Source organism: Oxyura jamaicensis, chromosome 1 (genome assembly GCF_011077185.1).
Source record: "Oxyura jamaicensis isolate SHBP4307 breed ruddy duck chromosome 1, BPBGC_Ojam_1.0, whole genome shotgun sequence".
Classification (NCBI taxonomy): domain Eukaryota; kingdom Metazoa; phylum Chordata; class Aves; order Anseriformes; family Anatidae; genus Oxyura; species Oxyura jamaicensis.
The window spans coordinates 63,518,535-63,536,496 of record NC_048893.1 but is presented as its reverse complement, the minus strand read 5'-3'; the positions used below and the strand labels follow the sequence as shown (position 1 = coordinate 63,536,496).

General features: G+C 48.3%; 1 protein-coding gene across 3 annotated transcripts in view; it reads right to left on the bottom strand.

Annotated features, from left to right (window-relative positions):
* The window catches only part of WNT5B (Wnt family member 5B), a 71,080-nt gene that overhangs the window by 17,350 nt on the left and 35,768 nt on the right, over window positions 1–17,962 (bottom strand). The gene's annotated exons all lie outside the window — the stretch shown is intronic.

The window sequence follows — 17,962 nt, the reverse complement described above, 5'->3', positions numbered from 1 at the left end:
CCGCCTTTGTAATGCAGGGGGCGGCTCGGAAATGTCGCCCCCCTGCACACACACACACACACAAACACACACAGACACACACAGAGACACACACACGGCGCCCCGAAGCCGCCTTCACAAGCAGCCCACCCCCAGCCCTGCTCCCCCCGGGGGCTGCCGTCGGGGCAGCCGGGGGCTGGCAGCTCCGCCTGAGGGCTTTAGGGTCAAGGGGAGGTGGGCGAGTGGAAGGCTTCAAAGGCTCCTCTCGCCCCGAAGCCCCTCTCCACTCATCCCACTGGGGACCTCGAGGGACACGGCTGCACCCACTCCATCCCCAGGCGGCCTCCCCGCGCCGTGGTGACCCCCCAGGCAGGCTGGACGCGGGGGTCCCCGGGGGTCCCCTCCTGCCTGGCCCGAGAGCAGCGAGCAGCACCCGGCCCTTTCTTTCCTTTTGCCTCAGAGACACCGCCCGAGACGTGAATCACCAGGCTCGGCAGCTCAGGCCGCCTCAGTATATTTTCTATGGAATTCCTTGCGCCCACCACGGTGAAATCGCGGTGCTTGTTTGCAGCACGCTCCGCTGCCGGCCCCGTCCAGCTGTGCTGTACCTGCAGCTGGTGGCCGCCTCACCTGGCAGGCAGATGTGCGGCCGCGAGCGCCAGAACGAGCCGCAGGACAAAAAAAGCCTTGTATGACCCGCTGCCTCCACGGGAGGGGAGCTTTGCTGCTCGGGCACAGCAGGATCCACGTCTGAGGAAAACAGGGTGACTTTATTCACATCTTCGGTAGCCTCCCTCTCCCTCCTCCCACGCCCCTGAGCGTGACGGAGGGATGGCGAGGTGTGTGTGTGCGTAGCCACGTGTTTGGGGTCTGTTTCTATAGGGAATAGGCAGAATGGAAAGTTTATCTCTGGGAGTCTGGGGAGGAAGGAAGTTGTGTATGGATGAATGGCTTTTCCATGACAAACAATGAGTCTGCACAGACACGGCGTGATGTCACCTAAAGAATTTCCAAGCCAGCCGCAGATGCAGAAAATCTTTTCGCTGGCAGAGAAGAGCGCGTGCCACCTTTCCATTTCAGCGCAGCCAGAAGGAAGGATTAGGGTGAAAAACAAATCAAAACAAAACAAAAAAAGAGAAAAAGCCCCTCGCTGTCTCACACACATACACGAGACGCATGGTATAAATAAAAGACATGATGGGAGAGGTGTACCTCCGAGCTTCGCCCTCACCACGTCTCCTCATGGGTACTGAGAAAGGAGCGAGGAGCAGCAAGGCGTCCCGTGTCCCTGCCGGGCAGGAATGCCACATGGCACCTGCCGATGTGCTTCCCGATCCTCACGGCGCATAACGGGGATGTGCCACCAGCTGCCGCGTTCAGCCCCCGGCACTGGGGCATCATGGAACTGGAAACCCTTCCCTTCGGTAAAGCCCGTGAGATGCTCACGTGGAGCCTGGTCTAGAAACACACGGCGTTAAATAAATATCTCAGTTATTAATATTCAAAGGCAGCTGATGATTAATGACAGCAAAGCGCTGCGAATACTACTAGCAGTGCCCTGACCACCAACAAGCACAAGCAAGGCACGTTTCCGTCTTATCTTGAAACACGAGACACAAAAATTGCTGTACTGGATAAGATCACTTATCCAGCCAAGCTAATATCCTGTCAAAGGCGGCAACTGAAGGAGATGCTTCAGTGGAAAATGTCTGAAACTGAATTCCAGCTCAAGTCTGCCGCTGGCGAGAGTGGCTGTGGATTACGGAAGTGAGTCGTCTTCAAGGTCCTGGAAATAATTTCTTCACTGACTGTGTTTATGACTCCAGATAAAGTGGTAATAGCAGGTGAGGTGTTGTTGCAGGCGTTTTGCCTCAGCCAGCAACATCCAAACCAAACCCAAAAGCTGCGAAGTATTCGGCCGGTGGTCTGCAGAATGCCATTGAGCCCCTACCTCGCTGCTTTCTGTTTCTACCCGCCCTGCAAGTCTTTAAAATGAGATTTTGGTTTTATAAATAAAAGGCCTGAGTTACTTTTCAAGCCCCAAAGCAGGGCTGATTCAAACAGCTTTGGCAAGGGTGTTTGCCAAAGCAAGGCTGGGTGGGAGGCGTCAGCAAAATTTTGTGCAGAAGGGTGCTGAAGGGCAGGGGGCTGCTGGGGGGCTGAGATGGAGACAGCAAGGTGCCAGGCAGGAGAGGGAGGTGATCCTCCACGACTGCCTGGGGTGCTGGGAGGGGCAGCAGGACTCAGGGGTTCAGGGGAAGGAGGCTACAACTCCAAAACCACTGGCTGCTACTGCTTCTGCTGGAAAAGGCCTCATCCCACCCCTTTTGGGGGGGGCTGGCACACTCGAAGGCGGTGGTGAACCCACACTGCATCTGGTGCTCGCACCCAGAGCACTGAGGATCATCAAACAGGGAGCTGTCACCCGCCGAGGGGACATGAACCTCAGCCCTCCGGGTAAAGGTCTGACGATCCCCTCTCAGAGCAAGTAGCAGCGGCAGCAAGCCTGCATCTCAGCAAAGCCTTGGCACCCTGCTGCATTCAAGCCCCTGATGCACTAGGCAACTGTCTCCTGTGCTGCCTAAAATTAGTGCCCCTGTTTGTTCAGTTTTCAGAGGTGACAACCGCGTGTGAAGTTTGCGCATCGAGTTTTGAAAGTCACGCTGACGCGGCTGGAGAACGATCGCCACTTTCCCAACGCGGTTCATGCCGCGTGCGCCGGAGCGAAGCTGCAAGGCTCCAGGAAAGAAGGGGAGGTCGTGTCCATGAGATCATTCCCAAAGATTTGGCAGACTGTGAAAAAGTTGAACCCTGGCTGGAAGACAGCCCCGATAAATTGGAAAAGGAGAGTTATTCATGCAAACTCCTTGTCCCATACTTGCTGTTTTTTAAAAGTTTGGGATGTCCCCAAGTGCGACACAGACCTTTACTGAGTGCCGTAAGGAGAGCTGAAGGAAAATGTAAGTCTCTTTCTATGCAGCTTAAATGCTCACCATTTCTGCATCTGGTCCAGTTTCTCCCAGACTGGGGAGAACTGGACATGCTTTCTTCCTGTTATGATCAAGAGCCTCTTTCAAGTTCCTGTTTATTTTTGCAACTTGACTGTGGTTCAATGCCTGTTTCTCATGCCTTGCAACATCCAGTGCATCCAGAAACATTTACTGCTCTCTCCCTCTAGACTGACATAAGGCACTTACTCAAGATGGGAAAAATATTCACTTAAGTAGAGTCTCCTCTACTTGAGGAGCCAGTAGAGATGCGTAGGGAACCATTCCCAGGGAGGAGGGTTTACTTGTGTCAGTCCCTGCCCTTTTTCTGTGCTGGGGACTTGCACGTTGACAGCACCAAGAGGTGCGCTGTACCTCTCTACCATAGGTTTGTTTCTGGCAGCCAGGCTTGGTTTTAACCACAGTTCTTACTAAGACTTCAGGAATCTCATTAAAGTCACACACCTGCCCATTCAGCTCAACCAGTTTTAGAGGGAGTGTAGATTTTTTTTTTTTTAAGCAATGCCTTGAAGCTAAATTGCAGCCTTCACCCAGAAGCCCACACCATCTTTTATCCCCCACCCCATACTTGTTTGGGACTGTGCTGCTCCCCTGCTGCTGACCCTTAGCACTGTGCCACCATGCTGATTTTTCCACATTTCCTGACCTAAATGTGCTATTTCACTTGTATCACGATTATTACTTAAACCAGCAGCTAGAGTCACCTCTGCAGGTCCAGGCCCAGCTGGGGCGTTACAGATGGTGTGATAAAACCTCCTCAAAGCATCCCAGCACATCAGTCCTTCAGGCCTGCCTCTTTGTCTTGGCATTGACTTGCTGCACACTGTCTGTCTCCGCTGGAAAGGCAGATTATTCCTGTCTATGCCCTGCTTGTTTCCTTTGGTACTTATGAGCTCAGTTTTATCTTCTGATGTGCTCATGTGCTACCTTCTTCTGCATCTCATCACCTGTCACCCCTGCTGACAGATCCAGATTTCCTTTCACCGCTACCTTGCTCTTTCATTTTTCCATGCCCTCCCTGGCCAATGACATTCGGTCTCGCTGCCACCGCGCCGTGTAGAGCACAAATGCCAAGATATACCTGCCAGTCTCGGCAGCCCCGGCGACAGCCGTCCCTGAAGGGCCGCACCAAGGAGAGCACGAAGGGAGGAAGGCAGCAAGAAAAGCAGAAGTATTAAACTAAATAAATAATAAAAAAAAGAGGCCAGATGTCAAATCTTTCTACCATTTGGAACCAGAATATGTTAATTGATGGCGATTCTACAAATAAAACAGCTTCTCATTAGCAAAACAGACAGAGCATATGTAAATCCTTATGAACACTGCCGTTCACACCACGGTACTTCACTCGCCAAGCAATGAGCTCACCTGGAGCAAGACCACCACACCTGCTACAAAAAAGGGGCAGAATCCAAGGATAAACCGGGACATGAATGTCTTCTCTCCCAAGGTGGCTGTACTCTTAGAGAGGCGAAGTCCCGTGCCGAGCCAGCCTGGCTGCTGGAGACCTGCACCCGGTGGTCCACCGGAAGGCGCAGGAGACTCAGCCACAACCTGTGGAGCACCCACAGCAGCTGCCTGTGCTGAAGCAAGATCAGCTTCACTCTGCTGTAATGCCTCGTGCCTGAGACTGGGTTTGGCCCAAATTTTGCCCTTTTTGTTCCCATGACTATTACAATCCCAGAGTATATAGTGCTGCAGCCTTTGATGTCAAACCAAAACCTTCCTACTGTCATTTATTTACATGGACAAGCCTGTATGAAATTAGACAAGCTCCACTACACGTAGCCATAATCTTACAAATGCATGTATTTAAATAGAGTAAGTATTATCTGATGGCTGTTCCGTGGCTTATTCACCATGCACGCGATGTCACAGTCTACTTGCCAGACAGACACCCCATCTCAGCTCCTTAATTCGCCCAAATTTCTCCCTCAGAGCTCCCCAGGCCCCTCAGAGCAGACCCAGGAGGCCAGGGTGAGGAAGCCCAAGCAGGGTGAGGAAGCTCACACTGGTGCTCTCCAGCTCTGCAGGCTTCTAGGAATGAACGAGTCCAACCTTTGAGGCCATCCAGCCAACAACACCTTCCACGAGTGTTCAATTTACATGGAGCATTAGCCACCTTACATGGAAGAAGACACGAGGCAAGCAAAGAGAAGAAAGTGCATCCCTCCTTTATTTGTTTGCCAGGGGCCAGCTCGGGGAGCTGGTGATGGCTGCAGGATCTGCAAGACAGCAGAGAGGTCTGCACTCAGATCCACAAGCAGGTATGCTGGTCCTCCTTGCAAGTCAGGCAGGACAACAGGACAAAGTTCTCCGACAGCACAAGCAACATAGCAGTGAATGGCAAGACAAGTCAAAGCCACCTCTCTGCAGAGGTTTCAGAACAGGCCAGGGGAAGGCAACAGCTGGGTGACTTTAAGTATTTTCCTCCTCACCCTGACCTTGTGAAGCACAGGGCACCCTTCATCCTCCCCAGGGCGGTGTGTAGCTCCCCCAGTCCCTCCCAAAAGGATCTATGTCTCTGCATCCCACAGGTCTGGACCTCATTTTTGCTCCGAGTGTATTTTCCTTTTCAGTTTGTCCCACGCTCCAGAATAATTACATTAACTGGCAAAGGCAGTTGAGAATTTAAAACACAGATCAGCTGCTGCTGCAGTGGTTCTTAGCTGCCTGGGAGTGAAAGGCCAGGGGGAAACACAGTTACTGCTCAGTCCTGGACCTCGACGTAGGTCACAGGGACCGGATCCATCCGACTTGGATCAACAGCCTCCTGTCAGCTCCTTTTATTAAATCATTACCAGCAAAGCTTGATATATGCCTTTCCAAAGGAAACAGTAAGCCATGGAATAAATTCCAATCATTTAATTTCTGTCTCCTTCCTATTCATCTTCAAAGATGCTCTTACGAAGTCCAGTCTAATGAGAATAATATTAATGATCAGCTCTTCCTCCACTCTAGAACTGCCAGGCACCACACATTAGGCCCCACAGCACGAGCAGAAACTATTTTTTCCCTTAGCTTATATGAGGGGCAAAAGAGGTGCAGGAAGGGCTGGCTAAGAGGTTGAAACCAGTCTGTCTGGTGCAGACTTATCTCCATTCAGCAAAGCTTTACACCAGGCGCTTAGAGGTGAGCACACACCTACCCCTTCTGCTGAATCAGGGGCAAGATTAAAATATGCTTTTTTTTTTTCCATTCCTCAGACCACCAGATACTTCTGCCCTCAATTAAACACTGTTCCTGCTCAAGTGCAGTGCATTCAAAGCCACAAGTAATAAACAAAACATTTTGGGAATAATGTCCCAGTGAACTGAATCATCTACATAGTAATCGCTGTTTCCAAAACAAAGAAAAAAACATTTTCCAAGCATGCTTATTAAGTTTGAGTATTAAAAAAAATGCAGAAAATGCTGAAACTATATATAGAGCACTATCTATATCAGAAGATTACACTGATTTAACCAATTTCAGAACGTATCTATCTTCTCTGCATCACATTTCCATCCAGGGTAGGAGTATCTTGTTAATTCTGAATGCAACAGATTTAAGCCAAACCTTCTCAAACTGCCTCAGAAATAGACTAGACTGCATATACATTTGTATGGAAAAGATCATTTTATATCTCACCCTTATTTTAGCACCAGTCACACATACGATTCTAACTGCAGGAAAAAAAAAAAAAAAAAAAAAAAATTGTTTTTTTTAAGCTTGCTTCTAAAATGCTATTTTAACATCATTACCTTCTTAAAGAAAGAGTTTGCAGATACAAACGCTCAGCAAAATGTGCGTTCATGCAAACTCAGTCTGAAAGAGTTGTATCAGTACATCAGCACTGTGTAGGTTAGTTACCCTTTAAACCAAAAGCAAAGCCTTCAAAACTAAGATCTGCACTGATTTAATTAAACCGTTCAGCTAAATCACTACTTTATTTTTTTTTTTTAACTTTTTTTTTCCACTTTAAGTGGGTATTAGGAACAAGGGGTGTGCCTCTTTTCGGGACCACATTATATGATCCCTTAATACAAACCTTTTGAGCATCCTGAAAGCTGCTTGTTTTATGTGGGGTCCCTGTCTGCAATCTCACCATGCAAAAAAGCTGTGACTCCTTCTCCAGTTTCCAGCCTGAATGTATTCACGGTCAGCTCACGCCCATTTGTTCCTGTGCCAGCTCGTCCCTTCAAGCTCGGTACGCCAAGAGGGAGGCTGCAGCCTGACAATATGGTCCTGCTGGCGGCATTACCGGGGCAATAAATACCTCTCTCCCACCTCCGGGAGTTCATCCCAGCCCTGTGCCGCAGGACACTGCTCTTCCAAGGCGATGGCATAAGCAGATAGAAGCAGATCTGCAGTGATACACGCAGATCTACATCGGCACTAGTCCCAGGCTCCCGTCTGCCTGCCCCTGTTCCTGTACCGGCACTGATTTTCATCTGTCCCACAGTGAGCAAGGGCAGGGCATTGTAAAGGTTCAGAACTGAACGGACAGAAGAAAAGACTGGTTTTTACTTAATTTAATTGCCTTGGCTGGTTGACAGAGGCAGGAATGTGTGGCTGGGGGCCTGAACCGTGACAGTGCCACTGATGCCCGGTGTGAACTCGCACGGAGCCGTGCCGGCACTGCAAGGAGAGCTGTATTCCTTGGAGGTCTGGGGATTGTGGCTCCAATCCCTGACCAGTTTCACAGCCCTCAGCCAGGCTGAGGCACAACCGAGTGCCTTTGGAAAGGGCACGGCAGAGAGGGTGAGCAGCAGCATCTCGGACGGGAGCAACTTAGCCCAAAATTGCTACCAGAGCCCTTGTCTTATCAGTCCAAGGGCTGATGTGTGAGAACACGGTAGTAAACAACAACAACAAAAAATATTAAATATAAATATTAAAAAAATAGTAACAAAGCATTCAGTTGGAAGGCAATGCTGTAAAATCACCTACTTGGAACAGACGAGGTTTCCAGTGTAGCAACTAGCATTTGCTGCTTTGTAAATCCTTTCCTGAGCAAGAAAGAGAACAGAACTGGAAAAGTAACCAAACCAAAACCACTGGTGCACTTTACTCGAATTTATTCCTTTTCAATGACTTTGAATTTGACTCAGTTTTCAAAGCATATTATATAGATATTTTAACTGCCAAAGCTATCCAAAAGCTTTCCAAAAAAAGCTGTGTTTTTTTTTTTTTTTTTTTTCTTTCTGTTTCTCTCCTCAGCATGAACTGCAATGTGACATTTTTGCTGCTGGTACAGACACTAGAGCAGAACCAGTCTTCTCCCCCCACAGCTCTGCTGGCCCAGCAGGGCTATCAAAAGCAAAAACTTGCTTTGTATCACCAAAGAAGCCAGCACGAGTTGCCACCAGGCTGGCTCTCCACCCATCCCGAGCGTTTCTGAGCGCAGCGCTACCCTTTGCACAACCTGTGCTCCACTGGTGGGGGCTTTGTCCTCCCAGGAGCTCAGCTTCAAAACGAGGAATCTGATTTCAGAAGTGCCTGTGGAAAACTGAGCCTTCCCTTTCCTGCTTTTGACACACAAAAAAAAAAAAATGCCATAAACCACCAGAATCAAAACCCCAAGGGTTAAATCCTCTGGAAAACGTGGGTGCTTATCTAACACCTCATCTACTCAGAGTGCTGTGCAGATTGTACCCCGGGGAATTTGACCCTAGGCTGCGCTGAGCATCTAGTCTGCAGCACCCACATTTAGCAGCCCTCCACATCCTGAACTCCAAGTCACCCTTCCTGCAGCCGCTGCGGCTGGGCTGGAGCAGGATGCCCTGCCTCGATGGTTGTCATCCTGCAAACTTAAAAAAGGCACCTGGATTTTTTTTACTTGTACCACCAACCAGCTTTCCAACTCAGTTTGCTATCAAGAGTTGAAGGAGGGCAGGACACAACGTGGGTCCATGGCATCTGTGAATGACTGCACAACTAGAGGGTCAGATGGCACGTGGCTGTCACCAGCTCTCGGGATCATACTGGTAGAAGGAAACAAGCTACTACTGAATGGTTGTCATTCACGGTGAAAATCCATGTGTTTACGTGGTTATGTGCCAATTTACCAGAGGGAAGGGGGCCTTCCTTTGTCAGGGTCTTCAGAAGCAGACCGAGCTTGGGAGGAGGAGGCTGAAGTCCTCTCCCGTGGCCATCAGGTCGGGTCCCATGAGGACAGCCTGCCTCCCCTCCCAGTCACGCCGAGGCTGCATCACACCCGTACGCTAATGGTGCTTGTGACCGCCTAATGTGCGGCACTGAACTGGAAAGCAGCGGCATTTCCAGCAGGGAGCACGTACAGAGCCCGTGCTTTGGCACGAGCAGCCCTCGCCGTGGTGGCTCCGTCTGGAGCTCGGCTGGGCTGGATGGGTGGGGATCAGGCCCTGAGTCTGGCGCCCACAGCGTGGCGCCAGGTCGGGACCTCGTCGTCCCAGCTCTGCTGCTGACCTGCTCAGCCACCCCATTTTGGTTCTAACTGCATCTCCAAAATGCGGTCTCCTCATTGACCAAAGGGAGATAGATTTATTTCAGACCAGTATCGTGATGTTGCCTGTGGATGCTGTAATACACTACAGGCTTTAGCACCTATAAAGAGCCTTCAGCAACAGCATGTAAACACAGTTATTGACTCCCTATCCACAGAGACACCCCAGGCAGACCTTTCCAGAGGCAAGAGAACAGTCTGTAGGTGACAGCTTTCTCCAAAGAAAGAAATGTGCTTGCTCTTCCCTTCAAGCTAAAAGGAAAGCACGTACCCAACGGGTGAAATTAAGTGGGTTTAGGCCTTCCAATTGCCAAATAGAGAAAGCTAAAACCACCTCTTTTATCCCCCCATACAAAAGGACATTCACAGTACTGTAGGTGAAACGGCTTTCATCAGGAATGCAATCTTGCTTTTGCTGGACAAATACCACGACATCCTTGCAGTGCGTTCTGCAAAAAACAGGGCATTTGCAGAGAAGGCAAGGGCTGCTTGTCCTGCCGGTGAGGGGAGCACGCTGCGTTGCACAGGAGGGTGGTGTGATGTGTGAGCTGTCTTGTATGCTCATTGGCAAGTGTGGGCCACAGAAAGCTGGTGAATGAGGCCATACGCACCCACCCCTGCGGTGGGCAGGGTGTAGGAGGAGAGGAGGAATTGCACGAGTCTCTATATTGCAGGGAAAGCAAGAAATCCTATTAAGGATTTATGCTGTTGCAGCAAAATAACTTCCTCACTTCCAGCAGAAGCCAGCTTTCTGATTGTCTTTACTTCACTCGTGCTGACAGGGTGTATGTAGTTCTTCGGTCAAGCCCAGTGCCGTGTTTGTACGGAGAGATCCATCACTATCAGATGGGCTACCAGCATTCCCAGCTCCTCTGCCACTGGCCTTGCTTTTCCAAAGAGCTCGCGGCCTTTGAACTGCATTTCATTGGCTGTGCGTGAGCAGCCCTTATCCTGCTAAACACTTAGACAGCGAAAGCGGAGTTATTTAGTGCGTGAATGTGTCTGAAAATAGTGACGTGCACATTCACGAATATGCTCAAGAGAAAGCATGCATGGGAGATGTTTGAAAAGCAATTTGTGTGTGGTGCATAGCAATTATAACGTTTTCATCTACGCAGTGTCTCCTCCACGCACAAGGGAATAGAACAAAATGTAACTAAACCCGCATGTCCTTGCAAATAAAGGGAGAGCGAGCATTTCATACAAAGGTTAAACAAAAAAATCTGTTTAATGTCACTTTGGGGATTAGAGGAACTGGAGTAAAACAAACATGCAGAACAAACTTTGAGGGGTTGCTTCAGGAAAAGCACGTGTGTGAGTGTGTGCCATCACATCTGCATATTCAATACGTCTTGCTGGGACAGCTAGGGGAAAATAGGAAGCTGGAAATTTTCAGTGTGGGAATTAGATGGAAGAATGTGAACCATTCGAAACAAAACACAGCGAGGCTGCCAGCTGACTTGCTAAAATGCCAGCGCTCTCTAGGATCCACTGAAACCCAGCAAAGGACCAGCCCTGTAGCTCGGCGCTGGGTCGGCAGCCAGCAGATCTGGGCTGGAGCCCCGCTCCCGCGAGGAGCTCAGCGCATGAAGCTGGGGCCTGGATTTCCAAAATCTGCTCTCGTGCCTGTAATTCTGGGCACCTAACACCAGGCAGTGCGAGCCCAAACACCCAACACCCATGCAGGCAGGTACGCACCTCCCATCCACGTGGAGATACCTCTGGGGCCTCCGTTTCACTGCAGATGCAATGGGGATAAAACTGGCTCAGAGCAGCCAGAAACACGACGAAACTCAAGGTACTAAGCGCTTACATAGAGCTCCGAGCCTGCCAAACGAAAGGCACTGTGGATATGCAAAGGAGTATTATTTAGTTACCTGCCGCTTCCCACGTCCTGGCAACCATTGCCATTCTATAAATATTTTCACAGGTTTCAATATATCTAAAGATTTTTTTTTTTGTTGTTTATGTTTCCTGCTTCAGGGCATTAAGGAATAATCTTCAGACGAAAAGATTCCCTGTTCCAAGAGGAACGTAAAGAATACAGCCTGGGTTTGCTGGCAAAAAGCATGGAACAACAACACCAACAAGACTAGGAAAATAGTAGATCTCAGGGGTGAAATAGTGGAAAGAAAGCTGCTTTTCCACATAATTCAGTCCGCTTGTATGCTGGAAAAAAAAGGACTAAAAGCAGTATTTCTAACTTGTGTTCTCCTGTGCATGCACTTTCTTTTTCTTTTTTTTTTTTTTTTTTTTTTTTTTTTTTTTAAATGGGGAACCATCTGGATTAAGGAAAGTTGTGTTCTCATTGTATATGACAGAGTCTGGCTACATAGATGATTAATTAATACAGAACGAATGTACGGTAGGCCAAGGATTTGGGTCTTTTTCTGAATGGTACAGAAACAAGTTGGGAGAAGAGGTAAAAAACACAGACTTCGTTTTACCCATTGATTTTCCACCTCCAACACCATGGACTCCATACATTCCCCCCAGCCTGCTCATGTCTCCCCTTAATTTCCCCCCCACACTTTTGTAGAGACGATTTTCAAGATTCTTTGTCATGCACTGCTAGATAATGCATTTTGGTAAATCTGGTGGCTTGAATGAGGTTTTAGAGTGTCTGCACGGACCCAGGGGTGGAAGCGAGAGTGAATGCAGTTTCTGAAAGGCACCTCCCTTTGGCTACCACTTCTCTATGTATCTACTGGGGTTGCAGGAAAAGAAACAAAAACAAAACAACAACAACAAAAAACAACTTTCAGAAAATCAGGCAAATTTAGCACCAACAGCTTCTGCACTGTTACTTCTAGGAACATGATATTAAAGCAACTTTCCTTTGGCCAGGACTAATATGAATCCTTCATTCCGTATAAAACATTATTTTTCACCTTTCTCCCGCATTCCATATGAAATTGTATTTTGTAACTCTCACCTGCACTTTCTGTTCTGTGCGGGGCTGAAATCGTGACTCTGATTTTCACAGCATTTTTCCAAAACAGTACTACCTTATTTTTCAGCTTTCCTCCAAACTCTTACTTCAGAGCCAATGCTTGTAGGGCAGGTGACATAACTTTGTCCAATTCTAGTGAACTGCCAATTTTAGAAGGCTATTTACTACCTGAAAATGTGCTGGTGGCCGCAGTCCAGAGAGGGAGGAGTTAACAGTTAAAATCAACACCGCAGTAATCCCTGGGTTCAGAAATAACGTGTTTTAAGAACCGTACAGCTACAATCGTACCTTCCCCGGGCCGAGCTTACCTTCTTGTGAGGTTACCTCTAAGGCTGTCGCAAGAACATACATTACCCTTCCCTGGACCTTGCTCCCAGGTGCCCCTGGAGAGGGACCAGCCCAGGTCCTTCCAGGATGCCTTCCCTTCCTTGGAGCTTTTGATGGGGGGAACCAGCTCCCAGCCTCCCTGATGGCCACACAACCCTTGCTTACGAGCTGGCTAGTGCTGCTACCTCTGCCCTGGCTGTGTGCGAACCTTCTGGCAGGGAAGAAGTTGCACCCACTTTTCTCCCACCTCATCCAGCATCCCGAGCGTTTCCTCCATCCTGTGCTGGATGTCAGCAGTCACACAGCACTCGGCCTTCTCCGCTGGGTTTTGGACAAAAGGGCTGTCAGCGGCAGGCTTCACAAGCGCGCTGCCCTAACAGGTACCGCGCAGCACATCGGCCGTGCATGTCCACACTGTGGCTGCGGGGGCTGCCGGCTTAGCTCCAGTTGTAGAGGTCTCAGAGTTCAATCCCCAGGAACGGCTTATGAAAGCAAGTCCCACCTGAAAGGCTTCTTTGTTTTCCTGCCACTGCTTTTAATAATAATGATTACATCGGATACTTTCTGCCATCTTGATCGTCTTTGGTACTGCTAATAAAGGAACGACAAAGCCCAGCACTTGCAACAGCACCTAGTGCAAGGAACTGGAAGCGTTGAGGTTTGAGATTTTACATCCTGCCCTGCCAGAGCACTTTCCCTTTGATGATTTAACCACCGTGTACCGAGGTGCGTACCAGCTACGCAGGGTGTGACATGCATGGCGGAGCTGTGGCCAGGGCCCCATCCGCTTCCTCGAACCACCAGGCAGTCCTGTCACACAAGGGCAGATGAGACATGCACAACAGGTACACGACTTTCGAGTGCAAATGCCTGGACAATAATTATTTTGCTTCTTCAAGTGAGCCTTTCATTTATACTTTAATGAAAACCTCTGAATATAATCCAGAAATCCCGTGCTTTACATCCTCTGAGCATTCCTCCCCATATGAGCACAGTTATATTCTTGTCAGCTACTGGCTGACAAGTAAAATCAAAACCTGAATTAAAAAAAAAAGCATAGGCTCAAATTCAGAGCTGGTGTTTGCACTAAGACAACTCTGAATCTTGCCCCAGCACCTAGCCACATATTCACAGCACACTGCATTTTGGTGTACCATCCCCGACACCAGAAAATACATGGCAGAGCAGAAACAACCTGTGCAGGAGGAACCATGTGATGTTAAAATGCAGACTCACGTAGCACCTCACCGTATCAGAGACACGATAACTGTACAGTAAAAACATTGTTTTAAAACTGTTTTTAAGGAAAGCTTCATTATGACCCAAGCTTCACAAAAAAGCTCTGCAATGCAAGAGGATCCTAATGCTCCAAGTTCTACATAACCCCTTAACTCGTTACACTTTCTTTATCCCAAAGGGAATGCATTCAGTAACCGCCCCATCCTGATTTATAAGCGTGTGCATGAGTACAGTAATATATGTATATATGCTTATGTATCTCAAACGTGCACGGTGCACTTGTTCTGCCTACATTTAAATGTGCAAGTAGAGATCTTTTCTTAATAGAGATCTTTGTCATGTAATTACTGGTTATATCACAGAAGAGTTCTAGGGGATCATTTTTGCTTCTCGTTCAAGGAAGGAAAGGAACCTCTAAGTCACCCCACCTACTTCGCTGACACTTTGCTAAGTGCAGAAAAGCTCTGTAGCAGCAACCCGCCTGACTCGGCGTGTAACCCTGACAGCAGCATGTTCTGCCACAAGGAGCTGGCACCCTCATTTTGCTGAGCCAGAGTATCATGGTTTAGTTATCAGCAGTGCAAAAGGATGGGTTTGATCTTATCCTTGCAACAAAGCCATTTCCCAAGTTAACTCTTAAGAAGTTCCACTAGATCCACTTTAACCCAGTTTAAGACAACGGGCTGTCCCAGGCTTAGTTGCTTTTTGTGGACACGCTTCAAATCTGAAGAAATTCTGGAAATCAACTTGTGAAGTTGATTTCCAACAACTGCAGCCACCTGGACATTTGACAGTGTGACATTAGAACTTGAACCGGTCCCAAACCAGCGTCAGCTGAACTGCTTGTTAAGCCAATTACATTTTTTTTGGAAAGGAGAAATTTCCCCACTGTAGCTTGGGCTGTGGAGAAACACTTTAAACTGAGAAGTAGTGTAGCGGTGGGCTGGACAAAAGGGCTGAAAAACCCAGCGCCTGCCAGTCACAGGAAATTAGCTAACGGATTTTATCAGGCTACACCCCAAACAAGCCTGCAACTTCTGCAACAAAACGATAGAGGCTGAGGCCATCCATGCCTTGTTTTTTTTTTCAAGGGTGGGAAGTAAAGCACCGCCGTTTTAAATGACAGCCTGGATCTCCAAAGCCAGCAGCATGAATAAAGGACACCTTGGGGCTCCTACCTGCCTTGGATCACCTTGGGGCTCCTACCTGCTAGCCCCGTAGAAGGGCTAGCAGACCCTGGGCCTTGCCGTTTAAGCAGTTTTGTGTCATTTCTCTCCTGCAATCTCAGTGGCCACCACTGATTGGTAAGGAAAAGCCAAATGCCAAGAGATTCCTGTGAATAAACTCACTAATTTTCCATTCCGTGGATGAAGTTGTAAAAACGCACAAAGCATGTGGAATAGGGTGGCAGAAGAAAAAGAAGGAGACAGAAGGAATCTATTTGTAGTCTCTTAAATGATCAATTTGAGCTAGGTGCGGAACAGAAAAAAATGCCATCCTGCGAACTGAGAAGAAACAAGCAGAGAGACACTGAGATGGGAACTGCAGAAAGAGCTGGTGGACATTATGCCCAACCATGCAATCAAAGATACGGGACAGACGATGGTGCAGCTTTATCGGCACCGATTGCTCCCCGTCACTGAAGCCACAAGTGAGTTATGCAGATCCTCCTGAACCAGCGCCAAGGAAAACTGTCCAGCCTCCACTGAACACCGGTGTAATTGGGGAAAAAAAGAATGAAACATTTATCTGGCAAGTGCTTTCAAAAAGAGAAAGCGGCTGTTGGGAGCTGCTCAAGGGGCTGGAATGTCAGACATGGTTCCAGCAGGACAGATTAGCTGTCAGAGCGCGTATGAGGCAGGCAGAGATTTTTAATAAAACGCAGTTTATCACATGGTGATTACCACCTCCTATTTGTACCATGAGATCACGATAAACACGGCACTTATTTTTTTACTCCTGGAAACACAAAACCAACTGAACAGCTATGTGGTAACTTGCCCCTTTTCATGTACTTTTCCTTTTCTTTTTATGCCTCTATTTCCAAACATCTGTCACTTATAGAAAGCACACAAAAATCTACTAGAAAAATATTTTGTGTCTTCCCCCCCCAGAAAAATGTAGATTAGGATTAAGAATCCAAATTCCAAGGCAATTACATTTAACACGTAAATCTTAACTACTCACAAGGAAGCACAGGCACTTGAAGTATAACATGAGAAAGGGAACTTCAGGGTCTCCAAAAAATGCATCATCTATTTCTAACCCTTGCTGGTTATGCACAACAGGCGCTTAAAGACACAACACGCTAAGACATAAAGAAAAAAGTATTTTCTGCTAACTTCTATTCCTTACAGTGTGCCTTTACCCATTTCCCCCACATGTGGTTTCAAAGTAAAAGGTTAAGAGATGGGAAATGCAGCATTACTTCCATGGTAAGACTCTGCAACCAAATTCGGGATAATACGGTAAAAGACTTCGTTAGCACTCTCAGAATAATGACTTGTATAACTTGCTTGTAGCTTTGCCAGTTATGAGTAATGCAACCATCACTAAGAGATACCAACACCACCTTTGTGTTGCTTTCTTTCCACATGTTGCCTGATCTCCACAGGACTCATCCTTCTTGTGAGCGATCCCCTCAGCCTTCAGCTGAATGACTCTCCCCGTGTCAGCCCCACGCAGCCCACGAGGTGCAGCACATGCCGCACCTTTCGCCTGCTGCTCACTTTACCTAAATTTTCCCTTTTGGTTGCAATGTTTGAGATTTACAGTCCTGCTGCTCAGCAATACTCACCTAATCATTTTCATATTAACATGGTGGTTAGCCACCACCCTTGCCAGCGCAAAAATATATAAATAACACCATAGAGATAAATTCAGATCAGGCGATACCTGGTGCAGTGTCTGTGTGGAGCCGTGGCTCTGTGATCATTAAAACCAGACCTACACTTTGCTGGATCACCCAGGAGTACAAATTTGATCGGGATCAGGCCAAGGCACATGATCACACTTCTGCTGAACGAGCCAGAGCACACGATATGGAGCCAGCGCCAATTTTATGCTGGCTTTATGCCAGCTGCAGGGGTGCAGACGATACCTGATCTGGCTGGAGTTGTGTACAGCGATACCTGATCCGGCATAAAGTCTGCTAGTAAAATGTTAACCTGTCAAAAACTTTGTGAACTGACTTGAGCAGGCAGAGTGAATGAGTACTAGGTCAGCACTTCGCATCATGCAGCCAAAGCGTCTTTGAGCCAATACTCGGAGTTCTGCCGCTGGATCGCGTGCGTTGCCAAACCACAGCCTAATGTCAGTGGCGATGCTTGTACGCACTGGGATCTCGCTGCCGGATCACGGCCTAGCCGTCCTCCAACTCTTGTGGCCTCCAACTTAGAGCAGAAAGGAAAGAAGGCAGAATGAAAACAAAGCCATTAACCTCTAGGTGGTCAGCAGAGTCTACTAACGTGGAATCTGTGTGAAGATGGAGCCGCAGGTGTTTCTGTGGCAGCCAGATTTAGATGACGAGCATGTTCCCTCAGGTTAGTCAAAGTCCTGGTAGAGAAAACATGCCGGTAACTAGGCTGATTTGAGTATTTTGGTAATCCAAACAGTATTAAAGATGCAACCTGCCGTTTTGTACAAACACAAACTTTATTTTTTTTTTTTCCTTACAGCTCTTTGGCACGGAAGATCAGCACCGCTCCTCTGATACTGTCCTGTAAAGCCTTACCTGGTCTGTAGCAGCACTTGCCCCACGTTTTACACTCCTGCAGCGGTGCCCGGGGCCGGGCACACGGGGCTGCCACCACACGAGGCTACAGATCCAGACACCTCTCCCCCGACACTGCTGCAAGCCCCCCAAGTAGCGTTTACACGAGCCCTTCAACCGCAGGAGACCGCCACCCGACAGCCATTTTCGCGACTTTTCCCATTTCCTCGGAGGCCCTCACAGCCGGGCCACCCCCCGCACACACACCAAGCCCCCCC